This window comes from Aythya ferina (assembly GCF_964211825.1).
Source record: "Aythya ferina genome assembly, chromosome: 5".
In the NCBI taxonomy this organism is placed as follows: Eukaryota; Metazoa; Chordata; class Aves; order Anseriformes; family Anatidae; genus Aythya; species Aythya ferina.
Window position 1 is genome coordinate 41,436,606 of NC_140301.1, and position 25,150 is coordinate 41,461,755.

At 38.7% G+C, this 25,150-nt stretch overlaps 1 long non-coding RNA gene across 1 annotated transcript in view; it reads right to left on the bottom strand.

The window, feature by feature from the left end:
- LOC311438243 overlaps positions 1 to 24,729 on the bottom strand; it is a 114,760-nt gene extending 90,031 nt beyond the window's left edge. Inside the window, exon 1 of the long non-coding RNA XR_014694024.1 lies at positions 24,628 to 24,729. This is a non-coding gene — a long non-coding RNA (uncharacterized lncRNA). The remainder of the gene's footprint in view (positions 1 to 24,627) is intronic.
- Positions 24,730 to 25,150: the final 421 nt, after the last annotated feature.

Genomic DNA, 25,150 nt, shown 5'->3' on the forward strand with positions numbered 1-25,150 from the left:
CAGCAGAAGTACTCTGGATGGTAATTTATTAGCCCTATATACTTTGTCAAATAAATGGTACAGATACACTTGAAAAATGTCAAGGTATTCATCTTGCTTTGTTATTAGACCTCTGCCATTCTTTGGTTTCAAGTTGTTAATTTCTTGTGCACTTAATGCCGATATGCATGTACTATAAATATTCTTTAGAAAGATGCTCTCTGATCTAGTTGCACATTAAAAGTAGTTGGAGATTTCAGAGGGCTTCCAACCTGTTGGAAATTTCCCTTTCTCTGCTATGTGTATACCACTTGTGTGCATAAAGGGATGGATAAAGAGGACATAAAACATTGTTCTGGTCTTCACAGTTTATCTTTGCTTGCCTTCTGCCTGGGCTTTACCATATACAATTAACTTTTTCTATAAGGGTAACTTCTGCACAAAAAGATATGCTACTCAATTCCACACACCCCATTACAAAGGGGAGGTAGAATGAGAGACCTCTTGCATTATTAGTTTTCCAAAACTATGATTTCAGCTATTTTTCCTCTGCCTGAGACACCATGGTACTGGTAGGTGATGCTGTGTTAGCTAAAGTCTGAAACATAATAACAAGTGAAGCAGAGACACTGTTTATCATCATCTCATAAACATGTCTCACCACCTGGACCAAGAACTATTTACTGACAGTGGACTGATTTCTACTCACTTTCCTGCAAAAAGGGATACTGAAGTACTATTTTCTAACTAGAGCCAGCAATGCAATACAGCAGTGAGTATACCTTCCTTCATACAACATTTTCCTCTCAGGCTGCTCTTGACATCCAGAAAGACTACTTCTGTTTCCCAGCTTTGTTTTCTCTCATTTGTTCTCAGTGCAGATAAACACAGTGCAGATTCCTTATTAATTTAGGCTCACAAGTAAGTGCACTGTTCATTAATAAATCCATCTTGCCTTCAACATGTGGCCATTTGGGAAAGGTCTCGATACCACTCTCCCCACAATCAGTACTGGAAAGCTTCCTGACATCAGTCAGCCAAGAATGCCATAGCTGGATTCTGAAATCTGTTATAGGAGTCACGCAACAGTAAGAAAACAGTTTCATTTTTAGGACAGCGTGAATGCCTAATGTGGTGGAAGCCAAGATACAGCAAGATTAGTTACACAGTGGTAATTCTGTGTAGGTTTCTCCTTTGGGAAACCCCTTCATAGAACATAACTACAATCTATTGTGGGATGATACTCCACAAGGTTCAGATGAAGTTCCATACAAATCTGTATATTAAAATTGCATGTAATCAGGAATAGTATTGCTTAATTGACTTACCTAGGGAGGGGTTATCAGTGTTCTAGCGCACAGCTGTTTTGTCAACACCAAAAAGCTTATCCTGCTGTAAACTATGAAAGAACAACTATGGTAGGTCCTGTTGGAGAGAGACTGCAAAGTATTTCAGCCTGCCAAGACCCTTAACCAAACTTCATCTTTTTTGTCATGATGTTTTCAAGATGCATGCTTTGAAGAAAACACTTATAAATCTCTAGCCAACCATGAATTGCAAAGATTTTTGCTTACCTGAAGCTAATCTAGAGATCTTCCCAGGTTTCTCCTAGAGTCCCATAGCCTACAGTACAAACTCCACCTCAGTTAGCAAAGCTTCCAGTTAAAAATAAAATCCTACAGTACTGTAAAGTTGGCATTAATTATCTGAGGACAAAGTCTAATTACTGCTTTTTAGCCAAGAACATTTTGTCCCCCTGAGGAATGCTGAACAATTGCTGTTTAGCACCTTGCACAAGAGATGTAGTGAAGCATTTGATCCTGTGTTACTGTGCAATTCTGCAATGTGTGCATGATTGGTTTCTTTGCTGCAAGCTCCCCTGAGTAGGGAGTGATTCACCTCTAGGAGGCTAATTTCTTATAGTTGAGTGCAGGATTTTAATAAATAAACCCAAAAGTGAAGTACCCTTTTGAACAGCCCTCATATCAGCAGGTAATATCAGTAATTTAGGAAACTCAAACCATTCACCATTCCATCCAATGTATTGTTGTGATTGGTACTGGGTTTTATTTTATTTTTTTAAAAATACATAAGTTATCTCTTGTTTTAATTAAGACCTCGAAATGCCACTGAGAAATTTTAACCCCAGACTGCCAAATATATATTATATATTTTAAGGAGAAACAGTCAAACATACTTTTGGTTGATTACAAATTATTTGCAGCAATGAGAACAAACAAACCACTCTCAGCTGTAACACAAGCTAAACCACTGTGTTTTGAACACAAACACATATAATCCTCTCACAATTGTTTGCTGTCACAAGAGGTGCCAGAAAGTAGCTGAGAACTGTCTGTATCCAGTCAGCCTGCCCAAAAGCATTGGCCTATACCTTGTGTTTGCTGCCAGCATTGCTTTATCCCAGATAGGTGGCTCTCATGGCTGGAAATAGGATTGCCGTCCTGTTGGAGACTCTATCCCACCCAAGAGCAGCGAGACCAAGTCAGGTTTCCAAAAGATGATTTTTCTTGCCATTGCTTGCTAGGATAAGTGCATGTGACTTCTCCTGACTTCAGGAAAGGGCTTAATGGGGAGAGGTGGGAGTATTCATTGTAAGAAGTCTGGTGATGGAAGGAGAGGGGGGACACGTTTAAACAGCTACCTCCGTAGATCTTCTAATGAAACTGCCTTGTCACGGACAAAACACTTACAAGTAACAATGAAAAGAATAGGTATTGTTTAAAGGTATTATTTAGAAATCATCTAAATTTTTAAAGGTTAATTAGTGTAATTTACTCATCTTAGTTAAGAAAAAGGGTTATGCATGAACAATAAACACAAGAGTTCAATCCATTTTATTTCCACAGTTGATTCATCCACATCTGTTTAGCTTTTTATGACCATCTAATTGATTTGTAGAATTCTGTCCAGTACAGATGGGCTACTGCTCATGACTACTTTTGTACCATTTATATTATTGTTGCTCTGATTTTTATTCAAGGCCAAACAGAGGGGAATATAAGAGTGTGATGTTCACCTAAACATAACAATGACATTAAATTTCTATTTGGCTCTGAGACAAGAATAGACTTGCAGAGACAATCCACTATGAATACAAATAAGTTGTTTATACATAAATATAATAAGAGTTCTTACTTAATTATGACCTATTTTACCAGTTCTACAATATGCTCTGTTATCACTAAGTTTTGTAGCAACAGCCAGGCTAAATCAATTGTCACAAAACACATTTAGCTGAAAACTAGAATTACACCCCTACTAACACTTGTGAGAAAATAAAAGCTCCTTCTCTGTAGCCTGCTCTGTGCCTATGGTAAGGCTGCACTTAAACTTACTGGAATATCTCACACAGCTGTACATGCGTATGCTACATTATTTTATGCACAGTTTATATATTTACGTTTCTGCAAGCAATTGAGACTCTTCCCATTCATTTTGAGCTGTCAAAGCTATCAGAAGCTGCCTAGGTGTTTTCCTCTGTAGAGTCTCTTGTGAAAGAGCAAGTCTTCTACCAACCCTGACCTTCAAAGCTAGCTCTTGCTCTGTTTTGCTTCTGGGAGCCTTCTGGGTGTATGGGGAGCAGTTTGAATAAGTTTTACTAGTTGTCTTTAGACATAATTATTGTTATTAACCACACAGCACAAATAATCCAAATCATTTAAAGAATGAACACAGCATCCTTACTTACCTACCTCTGCACTAGGTGGCTGTACATAACCTATGTTATGTACAGCTAATGTACATAACCTATGTGTACAACAGCTAGAAAGTAAGGTGTATGCAGTGAACTCATTAATGAGAGGCACACTTCCATTTCAGTCATCTTGCAAGTCATGTTTCAGGTGTATGCTTAAATCTGCTCTGCTGAATACCACACAGGGCATTTGTTTTATGATCAGTCACAACAGCCTCCACTAGTCAACTTAAAGAACACTAATGAGTTTTAATGACTAGAGTTTGTGGCCAAGAAGTTTGGTAGTATTAAGCAAGCTCAAATCCTGAGCTACAATCTTTGCACAAAAATGTGAAGAAAATATATGGATTGTTGCCTTCAGGTATGTGTCAATTTTTCAGAATTTGTTGTTGCTAAACCACAGCATCATAAAATGGGGGAGGAAAACAGAAAGACTCCTGTGTTTGGGATAGATTAAAGGCAGCCAGTCCAGATAGCACAGCTAAAGAGATCCTGCTATGTGTAACTCCAGTTACAGGTGCAACAACAAGCCTCATGCTTGCTTGAGTTATCCACTACAGCTGAGGATAGGGCAACCAGAGGAATTCCTCAGTGCAGCAGGAAAGCTTCACTGGCACGTTGCAATCACATATGACAAAATATTTTTGTGTTGTGGAATCAGAGGTTCTCCTTTAGGGTGGTCACTGTCACAACTATTCATTTTACATGTCCCATACAGCAAAGGAGGAAAAACACTGCAAGACTGGGATGTTCTGGAGCATTTAAAACAACCAGTATGTTAAAAGGTGCTGAGGCTAATTGCTTCTTACTGACAAAGAATAAGTGCTGATCCACCATCCAGCATAGACTGAGGAAGTGCTTCACCTCTGCTTTGGTTTTACAACAATAACATATCAAACAAGTCATCCTGGCCTGCAAATTCTGCTTTAATATAGTACAATAACATTTGCATACATGCACTTGTCTTTTATCTATACCGAAGTGTGCATGGAGCGCCTCTAATGTAATTACAAGGTAAGCAAGCAGCAGAGAATGAGAAAAATACATATAGCAAAAGCAAAAAGCTATTTCAAATGCTATTCGAGACAAGACAGAGTCTAAGAGAAAGTGAAGTTGGTCCAGCTGGTAGAACAGCAGAAGAGAAGACACCTTCAGAGGCAGCACTGAAAAAAGGGAAGAGACTTGTGTGATACATGATGGGCCAGAGGAGAGTGCCAGAGACTGACCTTGCAAGATGCTCGTGACAAGGAGTTGTAAACAAAGGAAAAGCAATTTTACAAGAGAGGAAGGAACCCGTTCTGGTTACATGACTCTGACAGCAGCCAGGCTGCTGCTGTTGAAGGTTACACAGGCACCAGGAAATCTTAAGGTTATCAGGTCACTAAATACATAGAGGAGAGCCGCTTCCATGCAGAAGAAAACCAGACTAATAGTCCCTCAGAACATCACAGTGCAAGTGATATTTCTGATGCCAGAGACAGAGAGCCCCAGGGTTCTACATGCAGTGGCCATAGGTCTCAGGAAGAAGCTTTCACTCAGTTAATATCAATATTGATTCCCACAACCAGGGCTCAGGGATCTTGAAGAATTAGCTAGGGAAGGAATCACCTTCACAGTCTAGGTTTTAAGGAGACTATTATGGTCTTTTATGTGACTTTTTTAGTCAATTAGAAAATATTTGTAACATCCTTTCAACTCAATTTATCCATCACACTGCATCTGTTATGCAAGAACTGTGAATTTTGCCTGCTTTTCTCCTTCTAGGGGAATAGATTTACTACAAAAAGTGTCAGAAAAACAGCTTTACCATGAACAAGCACCTTACCTTTATGACAAGCAGACCCTACCATCCTTCCACTATCCAGCACTCCTCACCACACCCCCCAGCACATTCCCCACAACTTCAGCTGCTGTGATTTATTTTAAGTCATTCCCATGCTTGACAATTTAGCTGTGCAATCACTGCTACCATTCTCACCTGCTCTTCCTTGTTGAGATTGCCACTCTTGTTCTTCCCTTTTCTGCCATGTTTTTAGTGGTTTTCCCATTGTTCACTGCTTTGATCATGTGAAAAAGCCTGGTAGTTTTGTATAAGGATGACACAGAGGTCTCCATTTTACAGGAAGGAAACTTAGTTTCATGTGTGGTTCTGCAGTCAACCAGAAGTCAGCAAAGACTTGAAATATATGGGAACAAAAACACTTGAAAACAGCGAATTCACTTAAAGGAATACAAACATGTTCTTAGTGGAAAGGATGTTCAAATGGTTAGAGCTCTCTCTTGAGATTTAGCAGAGACTGATCCAGTTCCTGGCACATTAACATTTTACTAATGAAACCGTGTGCAAACCTTCTGATTTTTCTGTGTTTTATCCCTAAGTTCCTTATTGGTAAATGTGGATCATAAAGTCTTTCTGTCTCACAGGGTTGCTGTGATTATACATCAAGATTTGTTCAGGATGTGTTTGGGTTCTTCAGTACTTAAAGTGTTGTTACTACATATTTTATTATCTAGAATAAGCAGACTTTCTAGTAGGATTTAGTTTTAATAATGCTGCAGAGTAAAAATGCTGCATCATGTTTTATTCAGCTGCAAGGTTGTAGGTAAACTGCTCATGTTGCAGCTGAATCCAAACTAACACAGCTTTACAGCTCCTGAAGCCAAAGCCGTTCAGGCAAGAGCTACACTGCAGGTGGTTTGACCACAAAATGTCATCACAAGCTCCTTGAACTGTCAGGACTTTTTTGCCAGCCTCTGCTTTCCCTGCAGGCCCCTGCAACAGGGGAAAGCTGTTCCCTGCTCAGCATGAGGTCTTCAGGCAGCTCTGGCCCAGCAGCACTGCCTGCGTGCTGCACTGGCTCCAGGAGGGTCTGAGAGCAGGAACGGCTTCAGACTGGAAGCCCTCCCAAGTGGCATGGCAAAACCTTAGTTCTGGTTTCAACCTTTCTGTGTGTGGTTGTTTGAGAGTTTATAGGTATTTTGTTCACTTTTTATTTTTTTTTTTCAGAAGAATCAGTAAAAATAATTTTTTAAGTCCTCATCCTTTTAGAATGACATCATTTCTGAAAGTATTTCTATAAAGGAAAATTAATTTCTACCCAGCCAGAAACCACTAGTTTTAGTACCATTCCTACATCTTAATACTTAGGTGTCCCAAAGAAAATAAAAAATAAAATAAAATAAAATAAAATAAAATAAAATAAAATAAAATAAAATAAAATAAAATAAAATATTTAAAAAAACAACACATATATATGTGCTTCTTTTATCTGTTTTTATTTCACTGAAATAATGTTCTCAAATTGAAAGGAATGAAGGGATGCAGAAAATATTGAAAAGTCATGAATCAATTTCAATCAATTTTAATTCCAGTATAAGAGGAAGTAATGCCACTTGTCGAAAACAAAGCAATCGTTTCTGACAGCTAAATTTGCAAGAGACTTATTGCTGTCTGGAGAGAGGTAAAGCTGGATGGCTTCCCTGCTTCTACCTCTGCATTAATTGACTTTCAGTGCTATTTGATTTATTCTAATGAAATTTCTGTGTCCTGTGACTCCTAGTGTTTTTTGTTGTTGTTTGTTTGTTTTTTGTTTTGTTTTGTTTTGTTTTTTGTTTTCCTTTAAATGAGCACTTCCATACAGCTTTTTGTTTGTTTTTTTGTTTGTTTTTGTTTTTCCCAAAGCAACTCTTCTGGCCTGTGCGTAGTTTGTGTTTGAAATAAGTCAAAGTCATCCTATGACATATATTCACCGCTTAGCACCCATCAATCCTTTTAGGAGGTGGTTGCCTAAACAGCAGTAGCACTCGAGACACAAGTATTTAAATTGTTACAAACAGTGATCAAAATACCTTTCTAGTATTGTAAGCAATTATGAACAGAGGTATTTTAAAACTCAAGTACATTAATCTTTATGTATTCTTCAGTATATCTTTTCATAAGACAGTTTGAAGCAAATTATGTTTTCCACCAAAAACTGTATGATGAAAGTAAGAGGTAAACAGTATCTAATTTTAATCTAACCACTAAACAAAGGTCTAATGCCAAAGCCTGACACCACACCAGGATTGTCTACAAACACACACCTCACTCCAGCAGGTATCTGATCCCCATGACTCTCACAGGCACTGGGTGGCATGCACTGCCCAGCATCATGCTGCTACACAGGAGAGTGTTGCAGTTCCTCAACCTACAGCAGAGGAAAGTCTGATATATCAAAAAATTGTACATGTAATATGGAAATTAATTTACAGTAGAGACTCCCATAGAGCTGCCTCAGTAGATTGGCTTGATGGAGCCATAACAACTCTGTCAAGGGTGGCTTGAAGCTCCCCCCTTGAAGCTGCCAGGCATTGCTCAGAGCAGACAATTCCTCAGCAATACTCTGTGCACCAGTAGTAGAGATAGAGGGATGAGATACTGATACGTCCCTCTGTAAGTTGGAAGTCTCTGTACGCACAGCTAGCCAACCTGAAGGGAGCCAGGCAATTCCTTGTTTGCCCAAGTTCAGCGTGGGGAAAAACCCCAAGGTAATGGCAGTGGGAAAGCCTGAAAGTGTTGAATTCAGCTGGAAATGTCGAAACAAAACAACCAAACCCAAACAAACAAACAAACAAAACAAAACAAACAAAAACCCAATCTTATACTTCATTAAAAAAATACTTCATTAATAATTGTTATTTAAATTAATTTAAATACTCTGTTTAAAATATACAGCAGCAGATCTGACTCAGTAAATTTAAAGTTTTGAAGATAAATTCAGTTACTGGACTCAAACAGGTAGGTACCGTTTTTAGCTCAGCCTTTTATACAAAATGTGTGGGTTACACATTTCTTCACACATAGGAGGAAAAAAAGCTTGATCTGCCTATGTGCCCACTACTTGTGTGAGTAATTCCTTGCAGTGCAATAAAGGCAGTTGTAAAGGCTCCTTGCATCATTAAAGACTCATAGGACCAGGTTCATCTTTTGTTACACATGTTGAGACTGAGATCACTGTAACAAGGAACTTTTAAAACTTTTAAAATACCGAGAAACAAGTATTTCATCTTAGATTTCACCCCTGATGTTCATAATTGCTGGTTAACTAATAGTTCCCTCCAAAGAGAGTCCACAATGCAGAAGTATATTTTCAGACATTCAAGAGCCTGTCAACGTGACACCCAGTCTTCCAGGCAAATTCATTAGGCCAGAATTAAATACTTACTTTTGAGGAAAATATAGGAAGAGAAACTTCATCCTTTGTCAACCATACTTTTGTTAACCTAGACTTTGCCAGATTTGCAGCATGTTAAAACTGGTGCTTTCCTCAGCCATTGAGGCACCAAGAATGCATGCTCATTGTTAATAAGTAGTTTCCGCTTGCATGTGACAAAACAGCTAGCTGGCTAGTCAGCTTCAGTCAGTGTCTATTTATGGCAAAATGTCAAAAAAGAATGTCCTGCATTTGTGGCTCAACAATAATGAACATGGCTAAATCTGAAAATTAACAAAGGAAAGTGAACAGCTTTTTAAATTCTGAAGAACATTAGATTCTGGTGTCCTTTTTGTTCCGATTGTTTTGGCTTAACCCTGTGAAAAGACCACCTGTTGGGCTGCCATTTTGGGATTGTATTAAATGCAGTGATTGCATGAAAGACCACTTTCCAAAATAACCTAGTATTATTATTCACTTATTTTATAGTAAATCTGCATTCAAAACCGGCAGGAAAGTATAAGGCTTTTTTTCTAAGTAAAATTTAAAGCTGTAAGTTCTGTATAAATGCACTTTCTGCAGATGCATGATTTTATAGTGACAATCATGATACTTTAAAAGGATCTCAATTAAATCTTTGATGCAGCAATAGGCTTCTGTATAACAGAAAACTAACCTTTTGAAGCAATAAATATAAGAGGAATGAGAGATTAAGTTACACAGGACTGAGGATCTGTGATGATTAAATTAGCAAGGACTACTTGCAAACAACGTAACTAAAATATTTATTTTGCTCCTGGCGTGAACTTGAGATTTTTAGTGATGCCAATTATTTTTAATGTCTATAACAAAGTTCTTGTAATTTGCTTTTGCTCAAAAGATCGCATGAATTGTGCTAAAATCTTAGTGAATTTTGAGAATGTTTACCATAAAACCATTGTAAATGCTTTCTCTAAAAATATGAAAGCTGCATTAATTTTTTAAAGTTTTTGTTTGATTATTAGTTTTTAATGAAAGTTATTATATGCAGTTAAGTGATGATGGTTATTTAAATAATAAAATCAGATGAAATGCTACCCAAATTACAGAAAACAAACAAACAAGGAAACAACAACATAACCTCATTTCTCTTTTAAAAACATCAAATAATCCAACCATTAGATTTTAATTTCAGACATGTGAATCCATTCACACATTTTAATTTCTTTTAATATAATGCTTAAAAACGTCCACCTGATTCTAATAAATATGTCCATTAATGTACAAATGTACATAGCAAGTATTTTCCATGAGTGTTAAAGAACTTTTGTTGCCAAAGATAATAATGCTTGAATTAGAAAGGAACAACTATGGTTTCCAAAATACGTTTTCTTTTTATGCATTCATGATGAATTCGGAAATTATCTACATAACCTTCACTATTTTACCTTAATTCTTCTTAAATGTAGATGTCTGCATAATCTTGTTGACACATGTATGTTATTTAACAGGACAAGCAATGAGCCTTCTGAGTTCGTCTGTGTATCAAAATACGTACTCTTACCTCCTGGTATGCAATATGCAATTCCAAAAACTTTATATGAATTTTAACTGGGAAAGAACTTCAGGATTGAAACTGAGTTAAATGGTACATTTGAGTGATAATAAAAAGGGAAATCTGCATAAATAATTGGTCATTTCCAGCCCCCTTCACCAGTGTCAGCCACAGAAGTTAAAGCTAAATCTCAGGCATTAGATCTCTGAGGTTTTGCACATTTTTCATCCTTGGAAAAGTCAATGCTGTATATTGGAAAACTTATTTTCTAAATTTTAATTTCTGTATTGTCATACCTGTGAGAAGTTATTTTCTAGAAAGCCTTGTATATTTTATGACAGCAGAAATGTAGCTTAATGTTTCATCACTACCACTACTTTCAAAGTTAAAATGTGACTTTAAATACATTGCTATAGGCTAATGTCGCTCTTATAAAACATTATTTTTGTTGGTCAAACAAAACTGTTAGCCAAACAGACTTTTTACTTGTGGAGTGAACTATTTCCTATGTGAGAGGAGTATGAGTTTATGTGACTATTGCATTCGGAGGGGGAAATGGTAAAGTGCAAGAGTGTACAATGTACAAGTATAAATTAATGTCTGGCTTTATTGTTCACTGCAACATAAAGAGTATGTACTACACACAGCTATTTTGCCAGGGAATTATGGATACTGAGGCTAGCAAGCAAAAATTACTTATGTCTGAATAAAAATATGTATCTTTGGGAGAGATACAACGTGTTTGGAACCCTGAGGGTTAATGAGAGGTAAGCTGGTGAAGGGGGAGATGAGATAAGGGAAATAACAGAAGCTGAATAGATGAAAGAAGTGATTCAGTGGGAAGCATTGTTGATCACAGCTAGGTGTCAGAAACAAACTAGAGAAATGGGAACTGCTTTAACATTGGCAGGAAAATAATAATAATAAAAAAAGAACTTATGCCACATACTAAAAAAGAAAAAGAAAATAAGAAATAATAAAAGGCTTTCAGGCTTTCTTTGGACACGTCAACGAAAAATAATACAAGCAAGCAGGAAAGAAAGCACTGAAATGGAATCCTCTCTAAAGGTATCTTGGGGAGAGGGGCTTATTGTCCCATCCTTTTCACATTGAGAATTTAATTTTGCATTCTCTTTGTCTGTCTTGAGATACACTTGCAGTTATTCTACACCAGTTACTTTTTTTTTCTTTTTGTCCACTTAGGTAGGCTACACTGGTGGAGACACAGTTAGAATGGAAGAAATCTAAGCATGGATTAAACCAGCCGGGTGTCCTTTGCCAGTGTGGGTTTTCCCTGAAGTTGGAATTGTACTCAAAGGCAGAGAGGGATTCTTATTCACAAGTCCTACAGGGAACTGCAGTTTACTTACAGTCCCCTCATTTTCTGTTCCTGTTTATAACATCTGTTTTTACAGAGATATTATTTCTAGAGCATCCAGATTTCAGTACGCTTATGCTATGTGGCATGCATGCACAGCTCATTGAACTTTATCACCTCTTTGCCTATATTTCACTTTAGGCAACTTGCAAATAGGTACAACCTTATATTTTCACTCTTGAAAGAACTGTGCCAAGATGTTATTAACAGAACATTTGAAAACCCCCAAATGGCATTTGCTTTTTAGTGCCACGGACATTCCAGTTCCTACCTACGTCTTATGTTTACGCCCATCCCCCATGAATTCCTAAGACAGTTTCTCTTATATTAAGCTTCCTTCTGGTGCCCATAGCAACACCATCTAGTACTGAAATGTTCCTGCAGGATTTGCAGGAGTCCTTTCAAAACAAGATGCTGATTCTGCAGTTATTGCACACCCAGCTACTTGTATCAGACACACAGTCTGAGCCCTCAGTTCTCAGTGAAAGGCAATTCAGCTGGCCACTGGCTGTCCTCACCACCCTTACTGACAACACATATTTCATACATTCTGCTTGTTTGGGTATTTTCTTGACAATAGCAATAACTTATTTATTTTTCATAGTTGTCTTAACTATGCAAAAAAAAAGTCACACAGGGTAGAGGGGTTATAATTTTAACACTATTCTGCTGTCTTCTTTTTTTTCTTTCTTTCTTTTTCCATTTCTCCATCTGTAAATGCATTGACATGCAATGGGCCTCTGCCCTCTGCTGCATGGCTTAGGAGCCTCTTCCTGTTCTTGTGGGCAATAGTTTGTGGGGACAAAAAAGCATGTCAGATTAAAAAACATATGTTCAGGGGTTATGTTCAGGGGATATGTTCAGGTGATGCCCAGTGCTTCAGGAGCCTCTCCGACACAAGCTTGTGCACTGTGAAGCTGGATCTCTTGGGAAACCTGGTAGGGCTCAGAGTCTTTATGGAAGGGCCCATGACTTTGCCACAGACCCCTCTGTGCATTGGGGTTAAGCAGGCTTAAAAATAAGTAGCTACATTCCCAGAAGAAGGATCTCTCAGGTCCATGAGGTGCTGCCACCCTGGTTCCTGTACCTCTAAAGGCAGGAGAGGCTTTCAAGCCTTCCCCACCTTGCTCCTCCCTGGGGGGCCATTGTCTTGTCTGCAGTGAGCAGGGGACTGCCCCGGCCCCACAGCCCTCCCCAGGGCAGCCCTGCCTCCAGCGGGATGCTCTTGCCCAAGGATGCTCCCTCTCCTTGGCTGTGGGAGCTGAGCCGCCTCCAGGCCTCCTGTGCCAGGCCAGTGGAGAAGACTCAAGGATTCTCCCAAAGCAAGCTCTGAGCATCTCAGCCTTCACTCCACATCCATGGGCTGAAGAGGAAAAAGGCTGTTCCCACACACCTAAACACTGCTAATTTTCAGTACTGGTAGTTTATGTGATTTTGGCCAAAAAAAAAAAAAAAAAAGAGTACTGTTTGAAAACGCGTACTTTGTTCATTCGTTGTGAACACGACATATCATTTAAATTCTGTGTTGTGCCATGCTGCATGCTAGGAAATGTACCCTAGGATATTTTTACAGCTATAAAAGTTCAGTAAATGGAGACTTCCCTGCAGGACTCAGCTATTAAATCTTCGCTGGAAAGTGGGAGCCACGTCCATTAAAAAAATCATATTCTGGTGAGACTAATCACATCTTTGCGCTACTAAAGTATGCTTGAATTCAGATGTTAATCACATAAATATTTGGCAGTTATACATTGTGTAGAACAAATGCTGTGATTTGACAGAGTTAAGTAACCCCTTATCTCTGGTGTTATCTCAAGGGCGTGGAAATATTTGGGACATAGGTGAAGAGTGAAGCCAGAACGTTTGCCAGGTTAAGGCAAGAAGAACCCCTTTCCTTTCCATTATTTAGCAAGAGAATAATTCACTCAATCGCAGCAGACTGAGGTGGGGACTGGGCCAGCAGCACCCCCAGGAGGAGCTGGACATAGACAGACATTTGGGGCCTTTGTGCAGAAAAACTGCAAAGTATGGAAAGATATCACACAGCCCCATTGGTTGAGAGATGCCTCAGGCCTGGGAAAGGGGTCAAAACAAGCTTTCTCAAGACAAGCTTTGAGAAAAGGGAGAGGTGGTAGATAAGGCAGCCTCCTGCACACCAGCAGTAGCAGAGACCTTCCAGAGTCGTCCCTCTCAACCAGGACAGGAGCTGTACAAGCAGCATGCAAGGGGCAACACAGACCTCTTTCTTCCTTGCAGTCTTTACATAACTAGTGCAAAAAGTATAATCCCAAATAACTGTAATAAACTAAGTTTAGTTCCAAGTTTACAGCTTATTTAAAGAAAGAAAAAAATATTTATATGTCAAGCACCATTTTCACCTTGCAATGAACTATGAATGACTTCTAAAATTGCTATTGGATTGCCTTATTTTTACCTGATGCCATTCTTCCTACCCATTGTTTCTTCCCCGATTCCTGACAATTAACTCCTTATCTGGTCATTGCTATTCCTGTTCAATCAAAACTGTGGTCCCAGAAATTTTCCTTTTTTTTTCAGGGATGGAAAACTGCTTATCATATCTAGTCCACAAGACAGTTTTATCCATCCTCTTAGAAATACTGCTTGCTCAGAGGAAAGCAAAACTTGAGGTATTTGCATGTGTGTTGCAGGAAAGGAGGGTTGCCAGGGGGAGGAAGAGAGGAATTTGCAGCCCAGCTTGAATCTGGCAGCATTTCTTTGATCATTTGAGATGCAGCAATAATATTTCTGTATTGGAGGTGCTCAGAACACCAGTTCAGAATTGGAAGTGGCACCCAAATATACCGAATTTAGTGATCTCTCCTGGCACAGACAGAACTTGGTATAGGGGGCTTGAAGTGAGAGAGATGGAAAAATCTGGGCCAATGCATTTGGTTAAGAGCACAAAAGATAGGAAAAAAAAAAAAGAAAAAAAGAAAAAAAAAGTGTTATTACAATTGATTTACCCTGATTCTCAGGTTTTCATCCCATTTTGTTTGTTTGGGTTTTGTACTCTCCTTTATATCTTATTATTAGGGAGTATTTCTTTCATGCAAAGGAATTACAATGTTACACAAATCTTCAAGGAGAAAGAAAAATACATTTTTATTGGTCTTACATAGAGACTGCAATCTGAAAGAGTTGTTTATCCTCCATTTGTTAAGAAATCATTTATTGTGAAGGTGCATTAATCCTGCAAAGTTAACAGTAAGATTCTGCAGGTAAGATTCTGTGATTTACTGTTTAGATTTCAGAAAGGCCTAAGATGTGGGGCATGATTCATCACTTTTAATTGTGGTTTAAGCTTGTGTAAAGCTGTTGCTTCTGAGTTATTTTAAGTTAGTGTAAAAAGTTTTCAAGACATACTTCCTCCTCCTGATGTTTTAGAGAGTACCTGGCAAAATTTACAATGGAATTTTTCTCAAGATTATTCATAATGATCATAATAAATCATTTCTAAAGTTGTTTGTGTTCATGTGAGTGCAATGCAAAACTTATTAAAAAGAAAGGAGGAAAAAAAAAAAAAAAAAAGAGTGCAAGAAATACTTAGAGAGCAAAACTTCATAACTCAGGGCTGTCATTATAAATTTTGTCTTAGTTCTTAACCTAGATTAATAGTCAGTGTTTCTTGCAATGAGGATCCTAGAACATCTTTTGAAAAGCTGTTTTGCTACTTGTAGGTGCTACTGAGGGAAAACCTGGGCTTTCGTCCAGCTATCGTTCTCTTTAAAAAATTCTCCATTGCCAGTCTGTATCAATATTTACCAAGTCAAGAAATGTTGTTCTTCATCTGAACAGTCTGTACAGTTGTATCCAGTTATAACCCATGCTTTTATTATCGATTTGCTGTGCTGAAATAACATAGATTCTTTTCTTAAAATGATGAAAAGTCAGAAAAGTCATTGTTGTTCGTATAAGTGAATTTTCTTTTTGTAGTAGTTTTGTTTAATAAGAAAGGCAACAATCAGGTATGTGACATATAAATTTTGAGAATGAAGCCTAGTTAATTTAATATGAGTGATGAGTTTCATATTCTGAAACTATAAACACTACACAGACTAGTTGCTTATAATCCCATTTGACTAAAGTTCCCCATTTCATCTTTCTAACGTTTCCTCATAAACAAATCCTTCCAACTTCTCAGTCATGTTTTCTATCCTCCCTGGAATTCCTCTCTCTATTTGTCTACATATTTTGAGTATAAAGAGGGGCCCTGGGTGAATGCAGGAATTGGGAAGCAACTCCGTCAGCATTGTGCTAAATACGTAATTAAAAAGGGTTAAAGTTAATATATTTCAGCTACAACAGCGAATCCACTTGATCACACATGACAACAGAAGTATTTATAATTATAACAATTGTCTTACCTCTCAAATGGTCAGACTTAGAGTGTATAATCTGTACAGATTTGTTTTCTATAATGAAGATATTAAGGGCATTTCCAAGACAGTGCAAATTTCACCTGATTTGGGGAAAGAGAATTATTTTTAAAAGGTTTCAAAAGTCTTTTGCCCTGAGGATTTGGGTTGGCAAATAACAAGCTCTCTATTCTCTGCCTTCACTTTAACACTGATCCTCCTGGCTTGGTACAGCAGGACCGGCGGTGAGTTTCCTTACGTGGTAGCCTCTGCGTGCAGGCACAGAGCACTCAGGACTATGCTCAGCAGCAGCAGCTGCTGCAAATAACATTTTCAAAACATTTTTGTGCACTTTTACTGAAATGCTTAAATAACAGAGTGGAGATGAAGGAAACCCACGCCTTCATTCCAGTGAGTGTTACTGACTGCAAACAGAGTTTGCCTCTGTAAATTTTATTATTTGTATATCCGCATAGCTATGCCAGAAAAACAGCTGCATCCAGAAAATCCAAAGCTGTTGACTGCAAGGGTGCGGTGTTAAACTCTGAGCCGTCACAATTAGACAACCATAATCTTGTTGTTTTATTATCTTTCTGACCTAGTAACCAAAGGTGAATATAATTTTGGTGTAAGCGTAGTTTAAAGTCAAGCACAATCTGTGCCACTTGTTTATTAACAGGAAGCACAGCCCACATTCTGACTAAAATTTGTTTTTTGACAATTCTGCAAAACTGCTACTTGTTTTGCCACTGATGGACATGAATTTGGTTCCCAGGACAGCCCTGTGCAGTGGGACCTTGACAGAGCAATGACACTTCTACCCTCACAGAAGATCTCTGATCTGAAGAACTTCCACTGGGCACAAGTTCTCAACAACCTCATGTTATCAGACCGGCAGACACAGCATTGAAAAAGTTTTTTTTTTTTCCCCTTTCCAGTCACTGATATTATGGAATTAATCTAAACCAGTTAACTTGTGAAAATAAATTGTATTCTTTGCAAAAAATAATTTAATGGTACGAAGCACATATGCATGTGTACCTTGCCCCCCCACACACCTGCACAAGCACACACACACATTTACATGAGTAGATTAACTGCATCTAAAAATCAATTACTTATCTGTATGCACACGTGTTATTAAGATTTATGAAGACTATGCATAGATTTAACTACAGGTTCTACTTACATCCCTAAAAATTTGAATCAAAACATAGTCCTGATGCTCTTCACCCCAGCGTTATTTACCTACACACCGTGAGCATGTGATATTCATTTGTATATGGTATATACAGGTGTCGGGGGGAAGATGTATACAGATACATAAACCTATGTATCTGTATATGACCATCATGCATTATTTATAAAAGGAGTTTATTGCATATACAAACAATAATTATTATAAACATGCAATTATATATCCATATTTGTGTGTATATATAGATTTTTTTTTGTCCTTAATGGAAAACTTGAACTGCCAGCAGCCATGTCAGAACTCAGATGGTTAACATTCACTTCTTGCTGTTTTATTGCATATTACTGTGCGCTCCTGAGCAGCAGGAGCAGATTCAGGCAATTACAATCAAGTCAGGGCACACGCCGTGGCTGAGCAACACGATCATGATGAGGATACTGATGAGGCACTTATCGAAAACCCCACATCATCCACACTCATCAGCCACAACATGTCACCCCAAATGAGGCATCAGCTGCCTTCAAATGGCTCATTGCACACTGTTTACAGCTTTCTTTGGACCCACTTTTGATTTTGCGGTCAGGACTTAGTTCAAACAGCAGCTGACTGGCACTGGCAAGCCTCAGGTTTCGGCACCGCTGCCTTCCTGGGAGTCAGGAGTGTTTTGACACGGGGCCTGACCGGCGGAGAGGAGAGGTCCTGGCTCGGTCCCCCTAGACACCGGCCCTCAGAGGTGGGGTGCGAGCTGCTGCACAAGTGGCTGCAGCTCAGAAACTTGGCCAAGGGGACACTGGGGAAGAAGGAAGGGGAAAGCAAACAAACAAATAGTCCCACAGCACTTGATGATATTTTTGATTTCTTGCCTCCAAGGGTAGCCTTAACAAGCAGCTGACAACAGGAATTTGGGCAGAAACACCACAGACCAGATTCCTCTTCTTCCTGGGGCAAAAGGGTCCTTAAAACTGGGGCAAAACTCACAGATTCTGGATACAAAAACTTCTTTGCACTAAGTGGGGCAGAAAACTTTTCCTGAGCTGCAAAACTTATTGATATTCAGGAAGACCTTTATTTCTTTCTGATTTATTTAGTTATGCAAAAAGCAACCAAACTAATAATAATAATAATAATAATAATAATAATAATAATAATAAAGAGCCAGGAAGGGAGGGTGAGGGGTGTCCGCCTCACTAGAGTATGCCCAGGCAGACTACGGGACAAAAAACAACTCCAAAACAGAAATGGCGAGCAGTTTCCCCCAGTCCCACTGATGGGTACCTTGAAGAGGGGCTTAGAGACTCGCTGAGGTAAACAAGGCCACATCCAGACCCTTGCTGAAATGAAACTCCACAGCAGAGCTCAGTTACTGATGGGTTGTACTCCCCAGGGCTGAGCAAATGCGTAGAGCTTCCTCCTGCCACCACCGCCTGTGAGCACTCATTGCCACAGCATGGATTAAAATTCATTTGTTTTGACAAATAGAGACTTCCTGACAAGAAAGTGCTACGTCATGGAGTCCCTGATGCTCTGCCAAAAGGAGGTGAAAGGACCTTGGGGTGCACAGACATCTGGTCCTTGAACCTCATTGTCTTGCTGGTGAAAATGTGCACCGATCTGTTGTTGTCAGTCCATAGCAGCTTATGCAAGAGGGTGAAAAAACCTTCATCTATTTTATTTTGCTATTCTTCCCTTGTCTTGTAGTATCTTATGAAATTAATGTATTAATTTATGACAGTATCAAATACCAAAATTCCCAGATGAATGGCTTCCATGGTAATTAGACTTCTTTACAGACAAACTTCAGAACTGAAAGCAGAAGTTATTCATCCAGTCTTACATGGCCAGCTCAGCCAAGGAAGTAAATCATTAGGCAACACTCCTTTTTCTGATAGCTTAATTAAGGTGTAGTATTATATGTATACATATGTATACAGTTACTTTCACAGTTATTGTCTGCAGTCTGCACTGTCTGCCTCAGTGGTTCTCAATGCTAGATTGCAGCACACTCACTCTGTATGCCAAACTGTAACAGCATATTGCATCACAGAAACATTTAAAGTAAAAACAGCAGATCTGTGCAGATTTTCCTACATTGGTCCATATATCTGAGTTTTTTCCCCTTGCTGCTTTTATTTTTAACCTGTGTTGCACAATGCTTTTCCTGTAAGGGACATGTCTTTCCCATTCCTTACTTTAATAAAGGTTTTATTTAATGTTAAGTAGAGGAAAAATATTTTCAAAAAAGGCCGAATATACAGTTCCCAGGGCTAGCAAACACTCTATACAATTCCTAAACTAATTAATTTCCTCAGAATAGCTTAAACTTGTTAAGGACTCCTATCATACTGTCTTCTCTGTGGTGCTCAGCGATATAAGCAGGGGGAGGAGGTAAGGAGTGTGCATGCATTAGGATGGAACAGCATAAAAATCCCTGAAAACTGCTTGGGCAAAATAAAATTGAGCTCCTCATGCACAGCGCTGCAAAGACACTAAACTCTGTGTGAATGATGCTAGATAGGAACTGAAGCACCAGTGGTAAAACATCCTAATTACAAACCTGCGGCGCAAACAGAATAATGGACAGAGCAGCAGCCCTGGTAGCTGCGTAAAAAGGAGTGGAAGTTTGCATTTTTGTGTCTCTATCTTGAATTGAAGTGTGTGCATGCGTGCGTGCGTGCGTGTGTGTGTGTGTGTGTAAAGAACTGTTTTTGGGTCATCATCTTACGCTCTTTGTGATGCACATTCTAATTTAGGCAAAAGGGATGCATCTTTCAAATGCAGATCATGTTTGCATTAGAAGAGCAATGAGAACACTTGTCACTTTCAGAACATTTATGTGCTAGAAGTACTGTTAGCAGAAGAGCAGTTTAGATAAATTCAAGACTTTTTTTTGCTGATCACAAACATTAAGCTTCACACCTGAAACCCTCAACCCCCTGCTGTGCTCTAATCCTAGCACCATTCACCCTTAGAGACTCAAAGTGCTGTGCCACTGCTCTCAAACATTTGATTGCCCTTACTTTGAATGCCACCACCTGCAAAAATGCCTTTTTATTCCCTTTGAGCCTCTTGAGAAGGAAGTAAAAATGATAATTCATGACAAACATTAATTAATTGTTTACAAGATGATCTTTTCTTTTTCTAACTTCTGTTCAGCAGACATGTTGAGCTGCAAGACTCCACGCCTGATGCCAGAGCTTGTCAAGAGGTCTGCATTGTTGTTTATCACTCAGGCATAGGATAGACTGCAGGTCATTGTTTCTTCAGTTCAAGTAGCACTGTCTAGCTCTTGTTTGAAGAATGGAAGCGACATGCATGAGTTCCCGCGTATAAAAGAACTACCGGTTCTAAGAAGGAACAGGGATTTAGCTTCTAATGCAGAGTAAATAAACATTTTTCACCATCTCTTGCTCCATGTGATTTCTGAAAGGTCAAGAGGTGCCATTACAGTATTTTAAAAGCTTCAAATTATGTTTAAATAACGTATCACTAAACTTGGAGAAATCTTATCAGAATTTAAGAACCTATTGTCATTGTTTTAGTTCTTGAATTCGTCACCAGAGGAAGACGTGTTTTGAAAGGAATGCACTGTTGTTGGGAGGGCTAAGATTCACTCGAGGCTGGGACCCAGGCTCTCCCACCAGCTAAGGGAGAAAAAACGCCCTGACAATGCAGACTTGATTTAATTGAGTCTTTAAATTCAAGAATCAGTTCCACTAAGGATGTTATGCCATGCTAGAGTTTGACCTGTGTATCCTGATGACAGGCTAAAAGAGAACAAGATCATCAAACTTAAAACAATGAGGATGAAACATTGCAACTTGGGCAGCAATATTTAGCTCCCCAAAATTACACTTAGGCAGCTAAAGATAAGCACACGTGTTCACAGAGAAACTGAGGTGCCACAACCCTGCTGAAATCATTAGAAACCATGGTGAACAGCACCCTTGCAAATCAGACCACATTTTATCTACACATCCATGCATGTAGGCTGGCATGTTTGGTCATGTCACCCCACTCCTCTTGCAACAAAAGCACTCTAAGAACTTTAAACCACATCAAAAGTCCAACAAAAATGTAAAGAAAGTGAAAGGTCTTACTTGTAGGAAGCATACAGTGATACAGCTTCACGGAGAACTCAGGCTTCCACATTCCAAATTAGGAGCCCTTAGATCACGGCTGCAAGGCTAAAAATCAATGCTATATTTTCTGAGTTAATACTAAGGGTTGCACTTAACAGACATGGAGACTAATAAGGTATGCAGAAGGAGTAAAAGCAGTGCACAAAAAATTCAGGCCTTCATCTTGGCGACGATCCAGCACAATGATGTTTCAACCAGATTTGAAAAAAAAAAAAAAATCAATAACATCTGTGGTATAATGGTTAATTAAAGAAGCTCTTCAGCAGAGCTCAAGATGAGAGGCTCGGCCTGAAATTCAGACAGCTGAAGCTTGATTATCAGGAAAGAATGCTTTTTTAGCTATGAGTGGATAGGCCAAAAGCTGCAATGTGTGGAAATGGGAAAAAAATTGCTTTTATTTTAACTTTCTTTAAGTAATCAATACATGGTTTTTCACCTGCATTAGGAGCTGTCTGTAGCAAAAGCCTGTTTCTATATATGTAGAGAAATATAAACCACTGCCTTTGGGATGTATAGATTTTAAAACAACAGTAAAGATAAGCATGTTTGCTGCCTACCCTTAATTCACAAATTCTCCACCCGCCAGCCCCTCTGACTGAGCTTTACATACAACACCCATCCCATGGCAGATTCCTCAAGGTATGTTCTCCTCTTATTTAGTTTAATTTTTAAGATCTCAGCCTTTCCAGATTGAGCCTGAAACAACTGAACCAAAGATTGAATATGATAGCATAATACCTCCAGTAACCATACAATTCTACTGTCGATCTCTACATTTTTTTATCCTGTTCATTCTGCTCTTTTATTTATGACCACTGTCTAAAATTTATATGCACAAACTTACAGGCAGAATGGACTATTCTAACCCCTTGCATGACGCAGGACAGAGGTCTACAGCTGGTAATTCCTCTGTGTTTTTATATCCCAGGGATGGGTAGAAAGACACATACATGTAGTAAAAAAAAAATAATAATAACAAATAGATCCTGATATAGAGATTTCATTTGACAGAAAATTTACTCCATCTCTAGGCAAGCTGTTCTGAAAGTTAACTAGCATCACAACAAAACTGCCTTATTTTCAGTCTGAATTTTTCTGCCAACTTCTGCAAAGTTCAAGAGCCCTGGGCTATCAGAAATCATCTATCTCTCTGTAGGAATTACAAACCATGGTCTCCTCTGCATCGTCTTCTGGATAAAATGAATGAGATGGTACATGTACTTCTGTACTTTCTGTAGAAAGTAGAAGTTCTGTAGACACTCTTTCTTACTGCAGACATATTTCTCAGACTTTTTCTTGTAACTCTTTTCTGAACCTATTTCACCATGTCAGGATCCTTTTCAAGGTCAGAGAGATGAACACAATCTCTTCTTCCAGTAGCAATCTCATTAATGCTTAGTATTAGGGATCTGGCTTCTATTTATTTTTATTTTTTTCCCATTGATCCATCCAAAAACTTCTCAAGCCCCACACCAACAGCTCAATCACTTTTATCCCCAATTATTCCAACCCTTTTATTCTGAAACTACTTTCCAAAATGCTTGCTTCATCCTCAAAAATAAGAGCAATATTCCTTCTTCCAGAAAATGAAAATACTTTCTATTTGTCTGTCTTATAACATATCTTGTTAGAAAGAGCACATCTCTACAGATATAACTGTTCTTTCATTCTGCAATGCTAAGTGAAAAGTCTCCCACATATTACAACTGTCAGGAAATGCATTTTCCATTTTCCAGGAGATTCCATAATAATATTCAAACAGACAGCAATTTTTATTTATTTTTTTAAATTAGCCATCAAATCATGTTTCAGCCACAGCAATGATTTTCACTAGGTAAAAGTATTTATTTAAATAATTTGAACATTCAATTTTTTATTTTAAAATTAATACTGCTTCTGTTTACATATTGCTTCTTAAAAAGCACATAGAAATTCAGTATGAGAAACATGTTCCAAAATGTTAGAACAAGTTGTGTCAACACTATCCCAGTGTTTTCTTTCTTTTTCCTAAGTGCAGTCTCTTGAAAACATTAGTTTTTGCAGACTTTAGGGAAAAAACACTGCTCATTGAAAAAGATTATAATAAATGAGTTTAACTCATATGAAATCAATGAGTTTAATGAAAATCTAAACAGTAGAGTATTTCTCTTTAAACTGTAATCTACATAGTAGCAGTAGAATTAAAAGCTGAAGTTTTGTGAGCTCAGAGTTTTCAGGGCAGGGCTTCCAAAAGCAATCAGGGTTGATTTACTTACGTTTCCATTTAAATCAATGTTAGCTTTACGGCTGTCTTCAAAGGCAGCAGACTTAAGTCAAGTGAGAGTGCAAAGTAAAATTCTCCCCCCTCCAACTTTCTGTCAAAATTCTTCAGATTGCTCCAGAGTTCAAGTGGAATTTTCCTAAGCATGTACCCAGTGCAAAGATCTTTTATGTCGTCAGCACTGAAGAAATAAAAACATCAGCAAGTACATATATGGAAATATAACTGCATTCACAGTCACAACCAAAGGAGATAGGTATCAATAAGAAATATCTGCACCTGATGTACTCCATGTCAGAATATGTCTATCATGCCAAACATATCTTAATATGCATTTTTTTTCCTCTGAATTAAATTGCTCAGTTTTAGTGTGTGTGTGTGTGACATTCAAGAAACAAATAACTGTTTTTTTCTACTGGGGCAAAAAAACTTCCCCACCCTGCATTGCAAAGCATCATGTTGGCTGTTCTCTGCCACAGTTATAAGCTCCCGCAGGCACTGGACCATATCCAGTTCTCCTGTCTTACACAAGGTGAGAAGAGAACTGGTGATGCCTCAATGCTCTCCCACAGCACCTATAAGAGCCAAACACTCCATTAATAAAATATTTCTGCCTGTAAACCTCCTCATGTGAATCGACAGCTTTCCACACTACAGTAGCCCCCAGTGAAATCCCCTACAAGGGCACTCTCAATAACCAGAATCTGCCAAGCAAAGACACACTGAAATGGTGTCACTTCTAAACCCAGCTTTAATAATGATCTGGCATTGCTCTAGGACTATCAGGTCCTTCCTCCCATATTCTCATTTAGGTAATCAAGTAGTTCATTATTGTTTGGCAAGTATCATGCATACTCACTGTTCAAGGGAGAATTCCTCCCAAAGCAGACAAGTGCCTTCAGCCCGATGAGTAGTGGCTGTAAGGGCTGCAGGGGCAGGCAAAGGGTTTAGCACTGGCTTGAGGATCCGGGGCAGTCACAGGTTGCTCATGCCAATAATGCTATCAGAACCTGGAGGGCCAGGAGCCAGAACACCCAGCTGAGAAGCTGGGGTGGTATGAGGATTTTATGTCATCCACACAGAATGACCTGCGTCAAGAGATGACCTTGAATGTCCTTGACCTTAGCAGACTCTTTAACAGGGCCCCAACACCAGTCCAACTTTCTTCTTTCTCTCACAAGGTGTCAGTGGACACAGGCATGGATTTGCTTTTCTGAGTACTCAGGCAGCCCCATCAGTCATGTTATTAGGAATTTCCATGAAACCTTGAGTCCTGTGAACCTCTTTCCTATAATTTCTTCCATCCCACATCTATGTCTATCCCAAAACTTAATCATAAGTAAAGTTTGCACATCTTTGGTCTTACTTTTCTCCTTTTCCCT